This window comes from Trachypithecus francoisi, unplaced genomic scaffold, assembly GCF_009764315.1.
Source record: "Trachypithecus francoisi isolate TF-2019V2 unplaced genomic scaffold, Tfra_2.0 Contig01461, whole genome shotgun sequence".
Classification (NCBI taxonomy): Eukaryota; Metazoa; Chordata; class Mammalia; order Primates; family Cercopithecidae; genus Trachypithecus; species Trachypithecus francoisi.
Window position 1 is genome coordinate 1,459,132 of NW_022681433.1, and position 19,757 is coordinate 1,478,888.

The window sequence follows — 19,757 nt, forward strand, 5'->3', positions numbered from 1 at the left end:
ACTTCAAGGATAAAGAATTTTTCAGGTATCCTGATAGAAAAAGCAATGTGAGAAAATCAGGCTGACCTTGGGTTTTTCCACGATAAAAAAGTCAAAAGAAAGTGGAAGGAAAATGGGACCAAAGAGTATCATATTTAGTCAAGTTATTCATGGATTAAAAACAACAAGCAGACATTTTCAAACCTCAGAGAACTCAAAAAACACTCACGCACCATTCTTGGAAGTACTACTTAACAATGAAATACAAGCAGTTAAGAACAGAGTCAAAAATAAAGAACTCAGAAGTGCACAAACTGTGGTAAAATGACTTATGATGAGTGCTGAATGCATTCAAATAAAAATAATTTTTAAAGTTAGCATTATGGTTACAAAACAAAAGGTCGACCTGATCATACAAAGTTAGGAGGTGGTGGGAGGGGACAGGGATGAACTCTGTGAGTGAGAATAGTTCATCTTTCCTAGGAGGTCAAGGGAGCACACCTAAACTGGAATGGGGGTGATGAGCAAAAACCCACTGACCAAAGCAACTGAAATCCTTTTCTTACTCTTTTCTTAAACCTAGAGGGTTCTTTAAGAACATCCCTCTTTTCGTGAAATGAGACAATGGAGGCTTGGAAGGGCGAGAAGGTAGGAGGGGGATGGATGATAAGAAATTGGTTAGTGGGTATTCTGTACATTATCTGGGTGATGGATACCCTAAAAGCCCTGACTTGATCACTATGCAATCTGTGCATGTGGTGAAATTGCACATATACCCCAAGTTTTGTATATATACCCATAACTTTGTATATATTTTGAAAAAATATACAAATAACTTTGTACATATACCCCATAAATCTCTACGTATTTTTTAAAGAATATACCTCTTGGGCCAGGCACGGTGGCTCACGCCTGTAATCCCAGCACTTTGGGAGGCCGAGGCAGGTGGATCACCTGAGGTCAGTAGTTCAAGAACAACCTAGGCAACATGGCAAAACCCCATCTCTACTAAAAATTATATAAAAAATTAGCTGGACCTGATGGTGGGTGCCTGTAATCCCAGCTACTTGGGAGGCTAAGGCGGGAGAATCACTTGAACCCGGAAGGTGGAGGTTGCAGTGAGCTGAGATCATGCCACTGTACTCTGGGCAACAGAGACAGACTCCATCTCAAAAAAAAAAAAAAAAGAAAAGAAAAGAATATACCTCTCTAAGAGAGGAAATAAATGTATTTGAAATTCAATCATTCTGTCAGTATGTTAAAGTAAAATGAATTACTTTTAAAATATCTATTGTATGAACCTATTTTTTAAAGTATTTTTATCTATCTGTCTATAGGCATAGAAAGTATGTCTGGAATGAAGTACTCCTAATGTTAATTAGAGTTATTTCTGGCAAGTGGAATTTCAAGGTTTTTTAGAGTTTTCAGTTTTATGCTTCAGTTTGGTATTATCTGTTGGCATCTGGCATCCATGTGCATCCCCTGTGTCCTCCACCCAACCCCTCAGAGCACATGGGCAGGAAAGCTAAAAACTCCATTTCCCAGACTCCCATAGGTTCTGGATGTGATTTGAGTTCTGCCAATCAGATGCACTAGATTTGGAAGGTGAAAGTGAAGCAAAGGCCACCTTCTAGCTGTTAACAGGTAGCCAGAAAACAAGGTCCAACAGAAGTATGTGTTTGCAGTGACGAGAATCCATATTCCAGCATCTAGTCACCAGCCCTGAAGGTTTGAGACAGCTATGGCAGTGGCAGCAGAGCTACCAGTAATGGAAGCAGCCTCCTGACCTCTAGATGGCAACTTAACACTTCCAGTCCAGTGGCGGTCTCTGATTTTCACACATCCCGACCTCTCAGGAATTTTTTAAGAACACAATTCCCTGAATTGAATCCTTTTCTGCTTAAAACGTCTAAAATATTTTGCTTCCAGCATTGAAAGCTCACTGATGCAGTACTTACTACACTTCCTTTGATTCTTTACAATTTCATGAATCATATTTATATTTGCAAAAAGAACAGAGTAATATTAGTTCCAGAAAATAAAAAAAAGAATAGGAGCCACTATAATAAGATGTTCATGCTATTTAATTCTGGATGGTGGAACTATGAAAGACTATTATCTTCTTTTTACTTTTCCATTCATTTTCCCCAAAATATTTCTCCTTTAAAGAAATAAACAGATCACTTTAACTGCAGAGAAAGAACTAGGGGGAAGCAGGGCTGGAATCAGAAAAATCATTTAGATTCCTGATGAAATAACCCCAAACTACCCTTGCAGCTCACATTATAGCTGGATATTTTTATCCTAATTCTATTTGGTTGAAATGGAAGTAGACAGCCTTTAAATCTGGATGGTCAGCTGTCTCTTTTATTTTCTTTAGCTAGAAGAGAATATGAATGCCTTCAACCAAAAGACAAACCAGTCTAAGATGTTTCTAAATAGGCTGACCTAAATTGCTCTAACTTTTCCATTAACCAGATAAAAATACAAGGCCAGGGCCAAGGATAGTAAAAGTTATTTTCCAATTTCCATTCTGCTTCAGATGGATAATATTCAGAAAACCGTATTCATCATTCCTTACATGAACATACTATTGATCCTTTTTTTTATTTCTTGGGTAAATGACTGTATTCTTTCTTGCTATTGAAACATTAAGGTAGTGTCACCAGTAATAATCAATAGTAAAGCTTCATGAAGCTTTCCAAGGTTCTGATACCAGACTTTCTCTAATGATGTTTTTCTGCTCTGAAGTTTGCAACTCATGTTTAAGTATTTTAAGTATTAATATAGTGGAGATCTAAACCACATCAGGAAAACATACTGTTATTTTTAGAAATGTTGTTAAATTCATAATATGGGCAGAATAATAAAGCAGCTTTTAGTCTTTCTACACACTATCCAGTCTCTCAGGGGCTATGTTACAGAATTTATTAATGGTCTAGTGGAAGAATTATTACAAATATGAGCAATTTGAAAGCACCAAGAATATCTAAATCGAACTGCCAAAAGAAAGTAGTAAGAACACATTATGAAGAGAAAGTGATGCATAATTCTGTGTTCTATAAAAGGTGATGAAGAAAATCTTTGAGGGCTTTCATTTAACAGGATAAAAATCTCAGTTATGAACTACTGAAAGAAAAAAATTACAGACAGACACATTTTATGGCATGTTTAAGAAATAAGAACCTGCCGGGCACGGTGGCTCACGCCTGTAATCCCAGCACTTTGGGAGGCCGAGGCGGGCGGATCACAAGGTCAGGAGATCGAGACCATCCTGGCTAACACGGTGAAACCCCGTCTCTGCTAAAAATACAAAAAAATTAGCCGGGCGCAGTGGCGGGCGCCTGTAGTCCCAGTTACTCAGGAGGCTGAGGCAGGAGAATGGCGTGAACCCGGGAGGCGGAGCTTGCAGTGAGCCGAGATCGCGCCACTGCACTCCAGCCTGGGTGACAGAGCGAGACTCCGTCTCAAAAAAAAAAAAAAAAATAAGAACCTATAACTTCCAATAACTCATAACTTCTTTCTCATCCTACAGAAACTGGTGGAGCTATAGCAAGTCATTTTAATTAGCAGATTCAAGCAGCTTCCCTTGGATGAATTACACTGTCACATCTGTAGGAAAAAAAAAAATATCTAAATAGTACGTTTTTTAAACCAATATTCTGTTGCTTATATATTCTTGGAAAAGAGCCATAAATTACTTGTGATGAAATAATTACGTTCTCAACATTATATGTTAAAACATTATGGTCACAAGAAATAGAAACAAAGTAAAAATAGAGCCAACTGCAGATAAAAAGTGGTTAACCTAAACTTGAATAGCAGTAAGATTTCTGGAAAATGGGCAATAAAAAAGAGGGTTACGATGTTTTCTTACACAGCAGTCTCCTGATATAAATACTGTATCTTTCTCCTTCCAGCTCTGTGTTGAGGACTGATTTTCTTTTCTCTCTTCAACTGGTCATTATCCAAAAGGCCAGTATAGAAAGTTTGCATGACAAGAATATGACAGGTAATAGAAAATGAATCACTACCTTAGATCGGCTGCACATACAAATATAGCATACATGGAATTTCTCTATATATAATAATTCTTTTATTCTTTAAGCCAATAAAGAATTGCGCTGTCTCCTATCCAACAAACACAGCAGTCTGTTAACGCAGGCTGCACACAACATGAGAAATGATTTTACTTGTTAAGTAATTTTTAAAAACTTCAGTTGGTGTGTTGGCACCTAGAGACTTGGGGTTTTTTTAAAAAAAAATAGACTAAATTTTGAGGAATTTATTTACAAAATACACTTGCACAATATTTACAAACACCATCTGGAATTTCCAGAAAAAGGCTGTAAGAGGATTACACACAACAATCCCAAATGGAAAGTAGAATCACATTGAAAGTGGACTATGTTAAAAAGGAAAAGGCTATTTTTATATGATACTTATGGTATTATAACATTTTTTAAGACTGTTCTGGAGATTTGGTGCCTTTAAAAACAGGAAGGTTCAATGAGAAGCATAGAAATCAAGGGATGGAATTAGGTAACACTGGCAGAACCAAGGTGACAATGAGCTTGTAAAATGTAGATAGCAGTCTGAAAATAGGAAAGAGTAGGAGGAAGCTGCTGAAACAGGTAGCAGCCAGTGCTTGCCATGGTAACCATGTTGACTGGATGAACATCCATCATGGCATGAGGCTTAAAAGAATCCCCACCTGCACCTTTCTTAAGTTTCAGTTAGTGACTCCAGCAACCTGTAGACATTAATAAATAACCTTTCAGTAGACTAAGTAAGCTAGCAGCAGCAATAGGCATGAGTTGACAAATTTGTTAAGAGCTAAGTTTCAAAGGGGGATCTGAAAGATTTAAGGGAAGAAAAAGTTATTTTATATACAGATTAACAATGGTGCAAAAATAATGATAGTGGAAGTTGAGCCAAGTCCTGAGTGCACTTTTACACTTAGCTCACATGTTCACTGACGTCCTGGGTCCCAAGAGATGCACTTTCATGATGAAATAAGTATTTTCATTATAAAGTTATTTCACTTTAGAACAGTGAGAAACAATGTGACAGCATGGTCACCACCAATCTTCTAGCCCCAAAGCACTACTCTAAATGTATTAACAAAAATTGGAAGGATTATGACACCTTCAAACACCACTAGAAAATGTACACATGAATTTAACAAACTGCAGAAACATGACTAACGCAGGAAAAAGTATGAAAAAAACAGCAAATCAAAGCTCATTTGTAGTTATCTCATTTAATCTGAATAACAATCCAACCACATGAATGTATCTCAGTTTCAAAATTAGGAAACTGAGGTTTTAATATGTTACACAACTCCTTTATTATCACACAATTAGTAAGAATAAAAGGCATAAGGGTCTGTTTGCTGTACTAACTTAATCTCCATTACTACACACTGCCAGTCTCATGCTCCATGTGAAACAAAAGCCCCACGTAACCCTTATTTCATGAGTGGAACACACTTTCAAATTCCAATTCTATTTTTCCAAAAACTGTTTTGCTAAATTAAATTACGCATTTATTAGAAGCATGTCTCTAGCTTTTCTTCAACAGTAGATAACCACACTAGAGAATGAACAGCTAAAATGTAGATGTGTTTCATTAGTCTTTGTAAGTCCAGCACATAAATAGGATCTATATTCAAGTTGTTAGGGGATCAGTGGATGCATGCATGGATGGATGGATGGATGGATGGATACAGACAGTGACTTGTTCTGATACATCGCCTGAGTTAGGAAATAAACAGGTAGGTTATAGCCTGTGTGCCAAGGTAGGGCAAGGGTGTCTTTCTTGCCGTTCCATGTGGATTCTTTCAAATCATATCTTAATAGTTATTTTACTGTGTCACTGATAAATAAAAAGTTTGCAAATATTTCCTTTAATTTATTCAAAGGAAAACAGGAAGATGAAATCTAGGTGATTTTCACACAACCAATTTGGAATGAGATACCTGAACTTTTATCATCCTCAGGATGGAAATTTTGATAAATGATGTGAAGACCTCACAGAAGACATGAAGCTGTAAGAATAACTGGGTTTAAAAATGGCAAAAATCATATTCTGAAGAATAATAATACCTAAGCCAAATTACTCTTTAAAACAAAACACACATTACCCCAGTAATAATTCTCTATGTCCAAAACACAGCAATGCAAACAAATCAGCTACCTTCAACTATTATTGAGTTTTCTATGTACCTTAAGACAACACTGGCCGGGCACGGTGGCTCACGCCTGTAATCCCAGCACTTTGGGAGGCCGAGACGGGCGGATCACAAGGTCAGGAGATCGAGACCATCCTGGCTAACATGGTGAAACCCCGTCTCTACTAAAAATACAAAAAATTAGCCGGGCGCGGTGGCGGGCGCCTGTAGTCCCAGCTACTCAGGAGGCTGAGGCAGGAGAATGGCGTGAACCCGGGAGGCGGAGCTTGCAGTGAGCCGAGATTGCGCCACTGCACTCCAGCCTGGGCGACAGAGCGAGACTCCGTCTCAAAAAAAAAAAAAAAAAAAAAAAAAAAAAAAAAGACAACAATGACTCTAATTTCATATATATTTAATTCAAAACACTTATCTGATCATAATAAGAGTATAAACAGAACTCAGTAAATTTTCTAATTCATCTTTCCTGTTGTAGACAGTCTAACAAAAACACCATGATAATTTCTATGAGAACTAAGTTCCATGAATTCAGTGGACGCTTCATAGCAGAGTACTCGCAGGAAACGCCAAAGGCATCATGCAGTTCAGTCCTGCTAGAATGCTATTCTTTTCCTGGTGCACGACTGTCATTAACCACACTTCAAGACTCAGCTCAATGTGACCTTCTCTGGAAGCCTTCCATATCTGCTCAAGAACACCCACTATGTTTGTTTCTGTGACAGCATGTATCCATTACCATATATATTTGCATGCATGGCTGTATACCATATACAGATGCTGCTCAACTTACAATGGCGTTACATCCTCTTAAACCAATAGAAAGTTAAAAATATCATAAGCTGAAAATGCATTTAATACACCTAACCTGCCAGATATCATAGCTTACCTTAGCCTACTTTACATGTGCTCAGAACACTCACATTTTGCCTACAATTGGACAAAATCATCTAACACGAAGCCCATTTTATAATACAGTGTTGGATATCTCATATAATTTATCGAGTACCGTACTGAAAGTGAGAAACAGAATAGTTGTGTGGGCATTCGAAGTATGATTTCTACTAAATGTGTATTGCTTCTGCCACCGTAAATTTGAAAAATCTTTAGTCAAACCATCAAAAGTCAAGGACCATCTGTATATCTGTATATATAGCTGTCTCCCCCACTATAAGAAAGGACTGTATTCTACTAATTTTTGATCTCCTGCACAAAATACACACTATTTTAATAAATGGCAAAGAAAAGAAGGAATTAATACACTGCATGCCCTGCTCTAAAATCTTGAGGGTATATCGAGCAGGACACTGCTCTAAAATTTCATTCCTCTTACCAAATAGATAGCAAAGAGAAGGATGAATATTATCATAACAGCTAAAATATATAAAAGAATTTCTCAAAACCAGAACTATTCCTTTTTCATTCAACAAATATCATTTAAGCAATTACTATATAAAACAGGCAGTGATCTGGGCACAGGAGACAGGGCAAGGAATACAACAGACCAATATCCCTGCCCCCCATGGAGTTTATATTCTAATATTAGAAGATGGATTTAGAGAAAATGGTACTTTCTAGTGTATTCGATGGTGATCAGTGCTAAGGGGAGAAGTTAAGAAGGAAAAGAAGTTGGGGCATGCCAGGTTGGGGGTGGGGACTGCGATGCTGGATAGCATCACCACGGCAGGTCGCACTGAGAAGGTGACCTCTGAGGTGAGGGAGGGACTTTTATTAGTTGAAAATCCCTTTTTCTTTTGTTTAAAAACTCATTGGTTAAAAACATTACATTCTATGAGGTGTTAATTATAAACAGAACTCCACATACATCACCCTGTCTAGGCTTTCATAATGAGATTTCACAGTCTAGTAAATTTAGAAATGATCTAAAACAGAGCTAATGAGAAGCCACTGCCTCATGATAGTGGGCAGATCTGTATTTCTTTACAAGGTAAACATTTTTTTCTTGATCATCGCAATTCAAATTTAGATGCTGATTTTATTTACTTACAGTGGAACATCATCTATATTCTCTTAACACCAATACAATAATTTACCTCTTTTAAGAACCAATTATGTTCCAGCCACGGTTCTGAATACTCAAATTATCTCATGCAAATCATCACAACAACTCTATCAGGTAGGTACATTTATTGTCCAGATTTTAGAGATAAGGCTGGGTCACAGAGATTAAGTAATTTACCTGAAGTCACTTAGAGGGTAAACAGGACAACTGAGATTTAAGACCAGGCCTTTCTCAAAAAACAAAGTCCATGATCTTAACCACAACACTGCATTGCCTCAAAGATAAAAGCAGTTATGTCATACAGCATTTCAATAAGCCTGCTTACTAACTGTTCAAATATAAACTTAATAAGAAAGTGACCTCGTAACAAAAGTTTTTTCTTCTAATTCAAACATTAAGCAATATGAACTCAGAAGCAAAATACAGCTCCTATTTTTAAAGACCATTTTGGAAATCTATTATATAAACACTGAGTAGTGATGCCAGGGGTCATTATGATAGAGAAAAGGAAATAAAATGTACCGGGCCGGGCGCGGTGGCTCAAGCCTGTAATCCCAGCACTTTGGGAGGCCGAGACGGGCGGATCACGAGGTCAGGAGATCGAGACCATCCTGGCTAACACGGTGAAACCCCGTCTCTACTAAAAAAAAAAAAAAAATACAAAAAAAACTAGCCAGACAACGTGGCGGCGCCTGTAGTTCCAGCTACCCGGGAGGCTGAGGCAGGGGAATGGCGTGAACCCGGGAGGCGGAGCTTGCAGTGAGCTGAGATCCGGCCACAGCACTCCAGCCTGGGTGACAGAGCGAGACTCCGTCTCAAAAAATAAAATAAAATAAAATAAAATAAAATGTACTGATAAAAGTAAGCCACATCCTTCTGTCTCTAAGAATGTCTCTAGTCTCAGGGTTGTTCCTTTTAAATCAAACCAACAGGAAAAATAAAAATAAAAAAATAAAATAAAATAAATAAATTAAACCAACAGGGCCCTCTCTCATGGGTCGGTGTCACATGGCGGCGACTGCAGCAAAGCGAAGGCCTCAGAGACACCACTGCCACCAGCACAGCCGAAGACCTGAGCTGACACTGGGGGCTGTCCTCAGGGCCTGCACCCTCTTGATGATTCAGAGAAGTCCCGTTGTATCAGAGTAAGATGGACAGTAGCTTTGATTTTAATTGTGGTGAGCTGGAGCCACCAGATCATTAACAAAGGACATCTTCTGTTAACTAACAGCCGCCAGGGCTTCCTGTTGAAATATATAGCAACAAAAGAAGAAAAGAAGCAAACACAAATAGTGCTTACCAGCACCTTAGAACGATGCTGCTCAGGACCAGTCCAACACTGAATGTATCTGCACCGTGAGGAGAATGCTCATAGAAGCCTGTTGGGTGCATATTTATTCACATTTTTGTTAAATGTTAAATCGTTTAGCACAGTAATCTGAGCGCATAGTATGTCATTTTATTCTGTTTGAGTTTCTTGAGTGTTCTCTTTAAATGTCTGCAGAGTTGCTGCCCCTTTCTTGAACTATGAGTACTGCAATCTTTTAAATTCTCAACATGAGTAGAGCTTTTTGAGCTTTAAATCTACAGGGAACTCAACAGGCCTGTTTGGCATAAGCAATGAACATCAAGAAACCATCTTGCTGTGGAAACATAATGATTTTTCTTCTCCCTTTTCGAAAGATCTTTCCTTTTGATGCCAGTTTTCTTCCTTGTTTCGTGAAATCGAAATTATTAGAAGACTTGACCATGGTAACATTGTGAAAGTGTTTGAAATTTCTGGTCCCAGTGGGAGCCAATTAACAGATGATGTGGATGGGCTCTCTTATGGAACTAAACAGTGTTTACATTGTTCAGGAGTACATGAAGACAGACTTGTCTAAAGTGCTGGAGCAGGGCCCTTTACTGGAAGAGCATGCCAGGTTTTTCATGTATCAGCTGCTAGGGGGGCTCAAGTGTATTTACTCTGCAAATGTACTGCACAGAGATCTCAAACAGCTAATCTTTTCATTAATACTGAAGACTTGGTGCTGAAGACAGGTGACTTTGGTCTTGCATGGATCATGGATCCTCATTATTCCCATAAGGGTCATCTTTTGAAGGACTGGTTACTAAATGGTACAGATCTCCATGTCTTTTACTTTCTCCTAATAATTATACTAAAGCCATTGACATGTGGGCTGCAGGCTGCATCTCTGCTGAAATGCTGACTGGTAAAACCCTTTTTGCAGGTGCACATGAACTTAAACAGATATAGCTGACTTTAGAATCTATTCCTGTTGTACATGAAAAAGATCGTCAGGAGCTTCTCAGTGTAATTCCAGTTTACATTAGAAATCACATGACTGAGCCACACAAACCTTTAACTCAGCCACTTCCAGGAATTAGGCGAGAAGCACTGAATTTCCTGGAACAAATTTTGACATTTAGCCCCATGGATCAGTTAACAGCAGAAGAAGCGCTCTCCCATCCTTACATGAGCATATATTCTTTTCCAATGGATAAGCCAATTTCAAGCCATCCTTTTCATATGGAAGATGAAGCTCATGATATTTCGCTTATGGATGAAACTCAGTCACATTTATAACTGGGAAAGGTACCATGATTGTCAGTTTTCAGAGCATGATTGGCCTATACATAACAATTTTCATATTGTAGTACCGCTACATCCAAGAACTCTGCCTGATGTCACTGATGAAGAAGTACAAGTTGATCCCCGAAAATATCTGGATGGAGATTGGGAAAGGTATCTGGGGGATCCTGCTTTTGATACCAATTACTCTACGGAGGCTTGTTGGCAGTACCCAGATCATCGTGAAAACAAATATTGTGATCTGGAGTGTAGCCATACTTGTAATTACAAAACGAGGTCATGATCATATTTAGATAACTTAGTTTGGAGAGAGAGTGAAGTTAACCGTTACTATGAACTCAAGCTTATTACAGATCTTTCCAATTGGAAAGAACAAAGCAAAGAAAAATCTGCTAAGAAAAGCATATCAAAATGTGAAAGGAATGGATTGGTTATAACCCAGACAGCGCTAGAGGAAGCATCACAGCAACTGGCTGGAAAAGAAAGGGAAAAGAAGCAGGGATTTGATTTTCATTCCTTTGTTGCAGGAACTATTTAATTTAGTTTCCAACATTAGCCTACTGATGTTGTTGATAAATTAAATGACTTGAATAGCTCAGTGTCCCAACTAGAATTGAAAAGTTTGATATCCAAGTCAGTAAGCCAAGAAAAACAGCAAAAAGAAATGGCAAATCTGGCTCAATTAGAAACTTTGTACCCATCTTCTTGGGACAGCCCATTTGTGAGTGATGGGGAGAACTGTTTTCTCATAAATCGGTTTTGTGAAGTAAGAAAGGATGAACAAGTGGAGAAGGAAAACACACTAGTTACTTAGACAAGTTCTTTAGCAGGAAAGAAGATCCTGAAATCTAGAAACTGAGTTGGCAGAGGATGGGAAGCTTGGGGAGAGAGAAATGAGGAAGGCTTTCTGAACAACAATGGGGAGTTCCTCTTTAACAAGCAGCTGGAGTCCATAGTATCCCGCAGTTTTACAGTCCAGTTGGGTCACCACTTAAGCCAATTAACACCTTCTACTATGACATTTTCCCCTCAAATTCTTCATAAAACATACAGCAGCATTCTGAAACATCTGAACTAAAACACTCAGCAGACATTTACCTTTGTATTCTTATGAAATGTATGTTGTCTTTTTTTATTGCTAGAGTTTAAGTCATTTTTTACTTGAATCAGGTGGTGTCATTTAGTAAGGATTTTATCAGTACTTGGTTTTTAAAATCCAGGCTTTCTTTTTCTACATGTGAGATAGTTTTCATTTTAACTGACATGTCATTTGCACACAAAAATAACGAATAGAGCAAAATAATGCAATGCAGGAGGAGACAAAAGAAACGCACTAAGACAAGTAAAGAACATCCTCTCATAGAACAATGATCTGTTTTACAGGAAGCAAATCTTGCCTGAAATTTACACAGTGAGACTGTACACAATTGCATGAAAATATCTATTTTTTTCTAAGACATTTTTCATTCATGAGTAGTTTCCAGTTTTTCATACTGTACACATTTCTTAAAACACATGATACCAGAAGCAACCGAAAATGAATGTGGAATTTGGTATACGTGTGTTATCTACCTCAAAGTAACAAAAATATGTGGCAAAACATATACCACCCATAGTGCTTCACAAAATGCACTTCTATTTAGCCAGCGTTTATTGTACTAAACTATTCTTAATAAGACTCATTCACTGTTTATAAAGGTTCTGGTATTCACTCTTTATAGTGAAGTGTTAATACACCACATCTTATTTATTTTAGCCAATCAGTATATTTTCTGTATTTACTTATAAAAATTAACTTGGTTTTAAAAATTTATTTGCAAACACACTTTTTCCATTTGGCACTATGGTTTGTTGCCTACCTAGCTGAATCTATGTCAGTTTATCCTAAGGCTGTCCCCATACTCATTTTAAGTAACTTGCTCACTGTGTATAGGAATTTGGATTTTGGAGGTGCTTGATCTAGCCACAAAGAAAAATTAATTAGGAATTACTTTATTATAAAATGCTCTAGAAGTCTTAATTGTGTTTTTCTTAAAAAAAAAAAAAAATGACTGGGCCAGGTGCGGTGGCTGGCCGGGCCTGGTGGCTCAAGCCTGTAATCCCGGCACTTTGGGAGGCCGAGACGGGCGGATCACGAGGTCAGGAGATCCAGACCATCCTCGCTAACACGGTGAAACCCCGTCTCTACTAAAAAATACAAAAAATTAGCTGGGCGCGGTGGCGGGCGCCTGTAGTCCCAGCTACTCGGGAGGCTGAGGCAGGGGAATGGCATAAACCCGGGAGGCGGAGCTTACAGTGAGCTGAGATCCGGCCACTGCACTCCAGCCTGGGAGACAGAGCGAGACTCCATCTCAAAAAAAAAAAAAGACTGTTAGAATTGTGTGCATGGAAGTAATTAAGGTACATCATTATTATAGTTTAAAAGCTATACATGATAAGACATTTTGTTTTTACTGAATGATCTATTCCCCATCGCAAGGCAAGCATAAATAAAATTAGATTAATGTAGCATGTGGCGTCACGGTCTCTTAGAATTTGTTTCATCTATTTTATTTTATTGAATATTGTCTATATTTTCGGTTATCCTGTTTGAAGTAAAAGGACAAATAAAACATGGCCAGCGAAAAAAAAAATAATTAATTAATCCAACTATAAAAGCAACAAATACACTATTAATTGCTACATCGGTTGTGGCAATAATTAATAATTAAAGATTAAGAGGTAATATAAAATGTTGGCGTTAGCACACACAATGATATCTATTTGTCATTTCAAACTTTTATGATCTTTCTAGGATAAAAGACATTTTTCTATGACATGAACAAATTATCTCAAAGCCAGATACGTGCTTGGTGAGGACAGAAAAATGGTCTTCTTAAATGAAATGAGTAATTCTGTGTTCTATCTTCAAAATTCTTTTTTAAATGTGTTGAAAATTAAAGCATAAACTAGTATCTATTTTTACAGAAGAGATTTTTGGGTATACTATTCTGATTTGATATACTATTCTCATTTGACAGGTTCTAAAGTGATGGATTTCAACTCAAATATTGGTTTTCCTTGAAAAACACATAAATTAATACTATTTTTCCTTTAAAACAGTTTAACGCACATTTGATTCTCATTACTTACAGCAGTTATGTTCAATAAAGTCACTACAACTCTGGATTAACAGATAGTGAACCACTGACCCTATGGGAAATACTAGGTTTAGGTTCCTGCAAACCTCACAACATCTTCGTCAATTAATCAACATATAATTTCATTTTATGTGTGCTTCTGTTTAAAGAATATGTGTATACATATATATTAACAGAATATATATGATACATATAACATCACATGTTATATGTTATATTCTTAATAAAACATACACATACATTCTTTAAACAGAATGTAAGTATACTTGATTCATTAACATTATACTCAGGGCCAACAGCACTACAGCTCATGCCTGAAGGAAGCCTGTCTAACACACATATTTTTTTCAATAATGCACATCATAGCATTTTACTTTTAGGAAAACCAGACAGCACTTCCGCACAGGGAGCCACTGTAAACAGTGAGATCATCAACAAAAAGTACAAACATGCAAAACCATGTCATGAAAGGGCACTTGTTTATTGCATGAGAGCTGAAACAAGATAACAGAGCACAGCCAGGTTCATCCTTGGGTGCGAATGTGCACACTGGGCAACTCCAACTGTTCACATGTGAAAAATTACATACAAGTATTGATTTTGAAGTCACAAATAAACGTTCGTGAGTAGGCAAATTAGCAAATACTGAAACCATGAATAAGGAAGATCGACCCTATAAAATGTTAAGTACGTACATGTCGTGTTTTCTGTTATGTGAAAATATGCTCAATGTGGTGCTGTGTTCAATAGTGTCAGCAAAATTGCAGTAAAGATTGCTTGACACCGGCCGGGCGCGGTGGCTCAAGCCTGTAATCCCAGCACTTTGAGAGGCCGAGATGGGCAGATCACGAGGTCAGGAGATCGAGACCATCCTGGCTAACACGGTGAAACCCCGTCTCTACTAAAAGAAATACAAAAAACTAGCCGGGCGAGGTGGCAGGCACCTGTAGTCCCAGCTACTCGGGAGTCTGAGGCAGGAGAATGGCATAAACCCGGGAGGCAAAGCTTGCAGTGAGCTGAGATCCGGCCACTGCACTCCAGCCTGAGCAACAGAGCGACACTCTGTCTCAAAAAAAAAAAAAAAAAAAGATTGCCTGACACCTGAAAATGCGACCTTTCACCTCACAGTGACCTGTCAGAATTTCCCTCCGGTTCAAGGCTGAATAATGTCCCATTATATGTGTGTGCCACATTTTGTTTATCCATTCCTCTATCAATGAACACTTGGGTTGCTTCCACTTTTTGGCTCCTATGAATAACGCTGCTATGAACATGGTGTAGAACTGCTTCACAATTTCATTGTTTTCGGCCGGGCCCGGTGGCTCACACCTATAATCCCAGCACTTTGGGAGGCCAAGACGAGCAGATCACTTGAGCTCAGAAGTGACCAGCCTGGCCAACATGATGAAACCCTGTCTCCAGTAAAAATACAAGAAAATTAGCTGGGCATTGTGATACATGCCTGCAATCCCAGCTATTCAGAAGGCTGAGGCAGGAGAATTGCTTGAACCTGGGAGGGAGAGATTGCAGTGAGCCAAGATCACACCACCGCACTCCAGCCTGGGTCACAGAAGGAGACTCTGTCTCGAAAACTAATAATTTTCATGTTTTCTATATCATATGATCACATTGTTTATGGCTAATTAAAGAGTACATCAAGCTCCCCAAGCTTTATCATCCTACAGATAAACATCAGGTTACAATGATGACAATAATCCACACTTTACTACTGACCATTCCCCTTACTTACCCAGATGGAACCCCGGCCTCCTTCCTCACCCAGATATTTCCTAGAGAATATCTCACATATGCTCACATTCGCCTCTCCCTTCAACTACCCCCACTCCACCACTGTACAGGAAAGTAAAGTTCCTGTGACTCACCTGTTCACTCTAGACCCTCAACTACTCCACAAACCCTGGGGCCTTAAGGCAATGCCATAAAGTGATTCTCTCCTCTCCCTTCATTATATCCACTCTCTTGTTCCACAGCAAAGGTGAATGAAGGAGTTGATCCAACAGGCTAGAGTGCTGCCTCGTTAAGAAGAGAAAGAGTAAGACCACAAATACTCAAACAGTAATAATTTAGAATTGTTGTGACATCTATGAATGATGATAAGGTAGAAGTGTTTATTACCAAGGGAAGGTTGAATTTCCTTCAACATTCTTCCCTTCCTACTGTGGAATCTTAACTAGATCTATGATAAAAAGCTCTGTCTACTTAGATGATACTCAATCTACAAAAAGGTTTACAAACAGTTCTGGTTTTTGGCTTGTCCAAGGCAGAACAAGCGTGAGAATTCTTTCCCTGTGACTGGAAGATTTCACTAGCTCCTCATTCACTCACATCCTTCTGACGTTCGGAGGTGCCCTATTGGAAAAAGTGCCCTTCACGTCAAGATTCCTGAATACATAGTTGGCATTTACTAGCACTTACTGGATGCCAGGCTGAAGGCTTTATCTCCTTAATCCTCAGAATATCCTTACGAGCATTTACATATGAGGAAAAGTAAGGTTTGAAGAGGTTACGTAGCTTGCCAATAGGAACTCAAACTGGGACTCGTTTTCTTTAATGCATTTCAGGGTTTCATTTGTATATTAAAAAAAAAAAAAAATTCCAAATCAGATTTCTTTCCTTCTTTAGGAAACTTTCTTTTCATGTTCTAAGTAAAATGGTCTTTGTATTTTACTAAAAAGGGCCCCCAGCTGTGCATACACGATCTAGAGAAAACCTGTTATTAATGCATCTCTAAAGCATATTTAAAATCATTAAAATTATATAGTTTCTTTTCGTACTCTTTTATTTCTTTCCTTTATTAAATTTTAATGATTAAAGTTTAATTCTTGGACTTAACCTTTGCCAACAGTCTTCTCTTCCTTCCTACCTCAACTGCTCCGTCCCATGGTTACTCCCTAGGACCTGACTCAAGCGCTCCCTCTTCATCCAACATCATTTCCAGAGCTTATCACTGTATCCACCCACACTTTCCCTGGCACACACAGACAAACCGCAACAGCGGCTTGACCATGTCCTCCACTTCACTTACTGCACCCAAGCAGCTGAACATGATCCCACACCAGATTGACAGTGCTTCGAGTCCTGGTCACCCGGCTCAGGTGTGCCCTCAATGCAACTTGATATTTACACTGCTGCATTTCTCTAGCCCATTCCCTTTCCCATGCCTCTGTTCAAGCATTCCATACCTTTCCTCTAGCCTCAGACCTCCATACCCTCTCCCCCATCTTGATTCTCAGCTGACGACCTAACTTCATATTCCACTGAGAAAATCAAAATTATCAGAAAATAATTTCTAGAAGTGCCAACCTCTGCCCCCACTGCATTTCATGGATAAACTGACCTGCTTGGAGGGAAACCCAGCTCCTCACGTCATCCCACCCCGTCTTGCATATACAAGGACAGTAATTCTTTCTTTTTTTGCATCATTTAATCTCTTCCCTCAAGTGGATTATTCTCAGCCCATGGTGGTTTTTTTTTTTTTTTTTTTTTTTTTTTTTGAGACGGAGTTTTGCTCTCGTTTCCCAGGCTGGAGTGCAATGGCGCGATCCCAGCTCACCGCAACCTCCGCCTTCCGGGTTCAAGCGATTCTCCTGCCTCAGCCTCCTGAGTAGCTGGGCTTGTTAGCATGCACCAACAAGCCCGGCTAATTTTGTATTTTTAATAGAGACAGGGTTACTTAATGTTGGTCAGGGTGGTCTCAAACTCCCGACCTCAGGTGATCCGTCCCCTCGGCTTCCCAAAGTGCTGGGATTACAGATGTGAGCCACTGCGCCCAGCCAGCCCACAGTCTTTCTCCTAAAACAGTCATTTCACTTTTTACAAAAAGCTCTAGCTTGACCCCAACATCCCTCTCCAACCATTGCTACATTTTTCCCTCCTCTCGTTAAAGGGTTTGTTTTAGATGCTGATTTTAAATATCAAACTTGCTAATGGATCATATTCTTTTAATATTAATATAACTAGCATCTATTAAGTGCTAATTATGTGCTAACCACTGTGCTAAATTGTCAAGGAAATTGTCACAGCGACCTCTCTACTGCTCCCCTGATGTCTGACTTTTTTCCTGCTACTCACTTTCCCCTCACTCCCTTCCCTTCAGCTGGAATGTGTCAGCTGTTTGGGAATGCTCATCCCTGGAACGGTGTCAGGTGTGTCTCTTCCTCAAAACCTTTGCATTTGCTGTTCTTTCAGCTTGCTCTGCTCTTCTTCCAGATATCCTCATGGCACTCTCTTCAAGAAAAAAAAAAATAGGTCCAGATACATTGCCCTAGCAGGATTTTCAAGTGTTCCCAAGACCTTTTTCAAGGGTCCATGAAGTCAACACTATTTTCACAATAATCCTAAAACATACACAGCTTTTAATATTCTGCAATGCACTCATAAAGCTCTAAAGAACATTTTTTAAACCTGAATGTAGAACCATTTTATCAGTTTTTATGAGAGCCACCAAGAAATACCAGATTTTTCTTCCCATAATAGCTAAGAACATCACTCCATCCCCTTGTATCAACTACACCTGAATAAATAGGTAAAAACAGCAGATAACTTGAGATTCTACACTTCGAAAGTATTTCAGTAGATGCCTGGTTTAACCCGAGAACTGTTTAAAGTACATGCCGTTTATTCAGTCTTCAAAAATAATTTGGATTTTATGCCTGGAGTTGGCCGTAACTAAAACTGCCTTAATTAAATCTCCTACAGAACTACTGTCACACAAAGTTGAAGTCTGGATTATGTCCGGACCTCACAAGGGAGGACATCATAAGGACACCTCCCAAGTGGATGTAGGTGAGGGGAACACATTGCAGACCTCACTCCCACCCACATCAAAAACTGATAGAACAGATTTCTTTATTCTATCAAGAAAAGCTAGAAAAGCTTTTCCCCCTTAAAATCTAGAGGGCTTTTTTTTCCCACTGGTAATACAACTTTATAACTGGTCTTGTTGCTCTGGCTACCTGGGATCAAATTTACAACTCATCTCTAGCTGTGCAAGACACCCCACTCTATATATTAGCCTTCTAACCTTCCTCCTGATCTCATAGTCCTCTAGTCCTATTTTACCTAAGCTTAATACATAGTGTGGAATATAAACCATTTTGAATATTTTGAAAAATGTGTGGAAATAATGGTATATAAATAAAAAATCAAACAGAGAAATAGGAAAAGGGAGACACCTGTAACATTTGGATGGATAAAAACGCCTGCCTTACTTTGGAAACAGAGAAGAGTTTTGCATGACTGGACAGAGGATGACAGTGACAGAAAACACAACTGGAATACCATGGCATTGGCTCTGCCTAGGGTGTTTGGAGCCCAGATATCTGCATACATAGCTTCTGTCACTTCACTAAGATCTCTGTTCAAATATTACCTTATCAAAGAAAGCCTATCCTGGTTAATTGAACCAAAATATTTTACACACACACACACACACACACACACACACACACACACACATACACACACACCCTCTCCATCTCTCCTTCTCCCTTTACCCTGCTTTATCTTCCTTCATTATGCTTATGAACACCAGTTATATGATAGAACCGTGTCTGTTTATATGTTAATTAACTTCTCCCTTGATAGACTATAAGCTCTGTAACAGCAGGGCTTTTATGTTCTTTTACCATCCCAGCACCTAGAATAGAACTCAATAAAAATTGGCTGAATGAATAGAAAGGTCGTTTACTATCAAGTTAGGAAAGACTACTTTAGACTTTATCCCACCAGTAATGGGCAACATCTAAGAGCTTATGCAAAATGTATTATGTATCATACTTCTCTTTTCTAAAGATAACTCTGGCACTGGAGTAG

At 38.7% G+C, this 19,757-nt stretch overlaps 1 protein-coding gene and 1 pseudogene across 3 annotated transcripts in view; one reads left to right on the plus strand and one right to left on the minus strand.

Moving 5' to 3' along the window:
* The window catches only part of DGKH (diacylglycerol kinase eta), a 222,378-nt gene that overhangs the window by 182,387 nt on the left and 20,234 nt on the right, over positions 1-19,757 (minus strand). The window lies entirely within an intron of this gene.
* On the plus strand, positions 9,198-11,860 carry LOC117096313 (annotated as a pseudogene).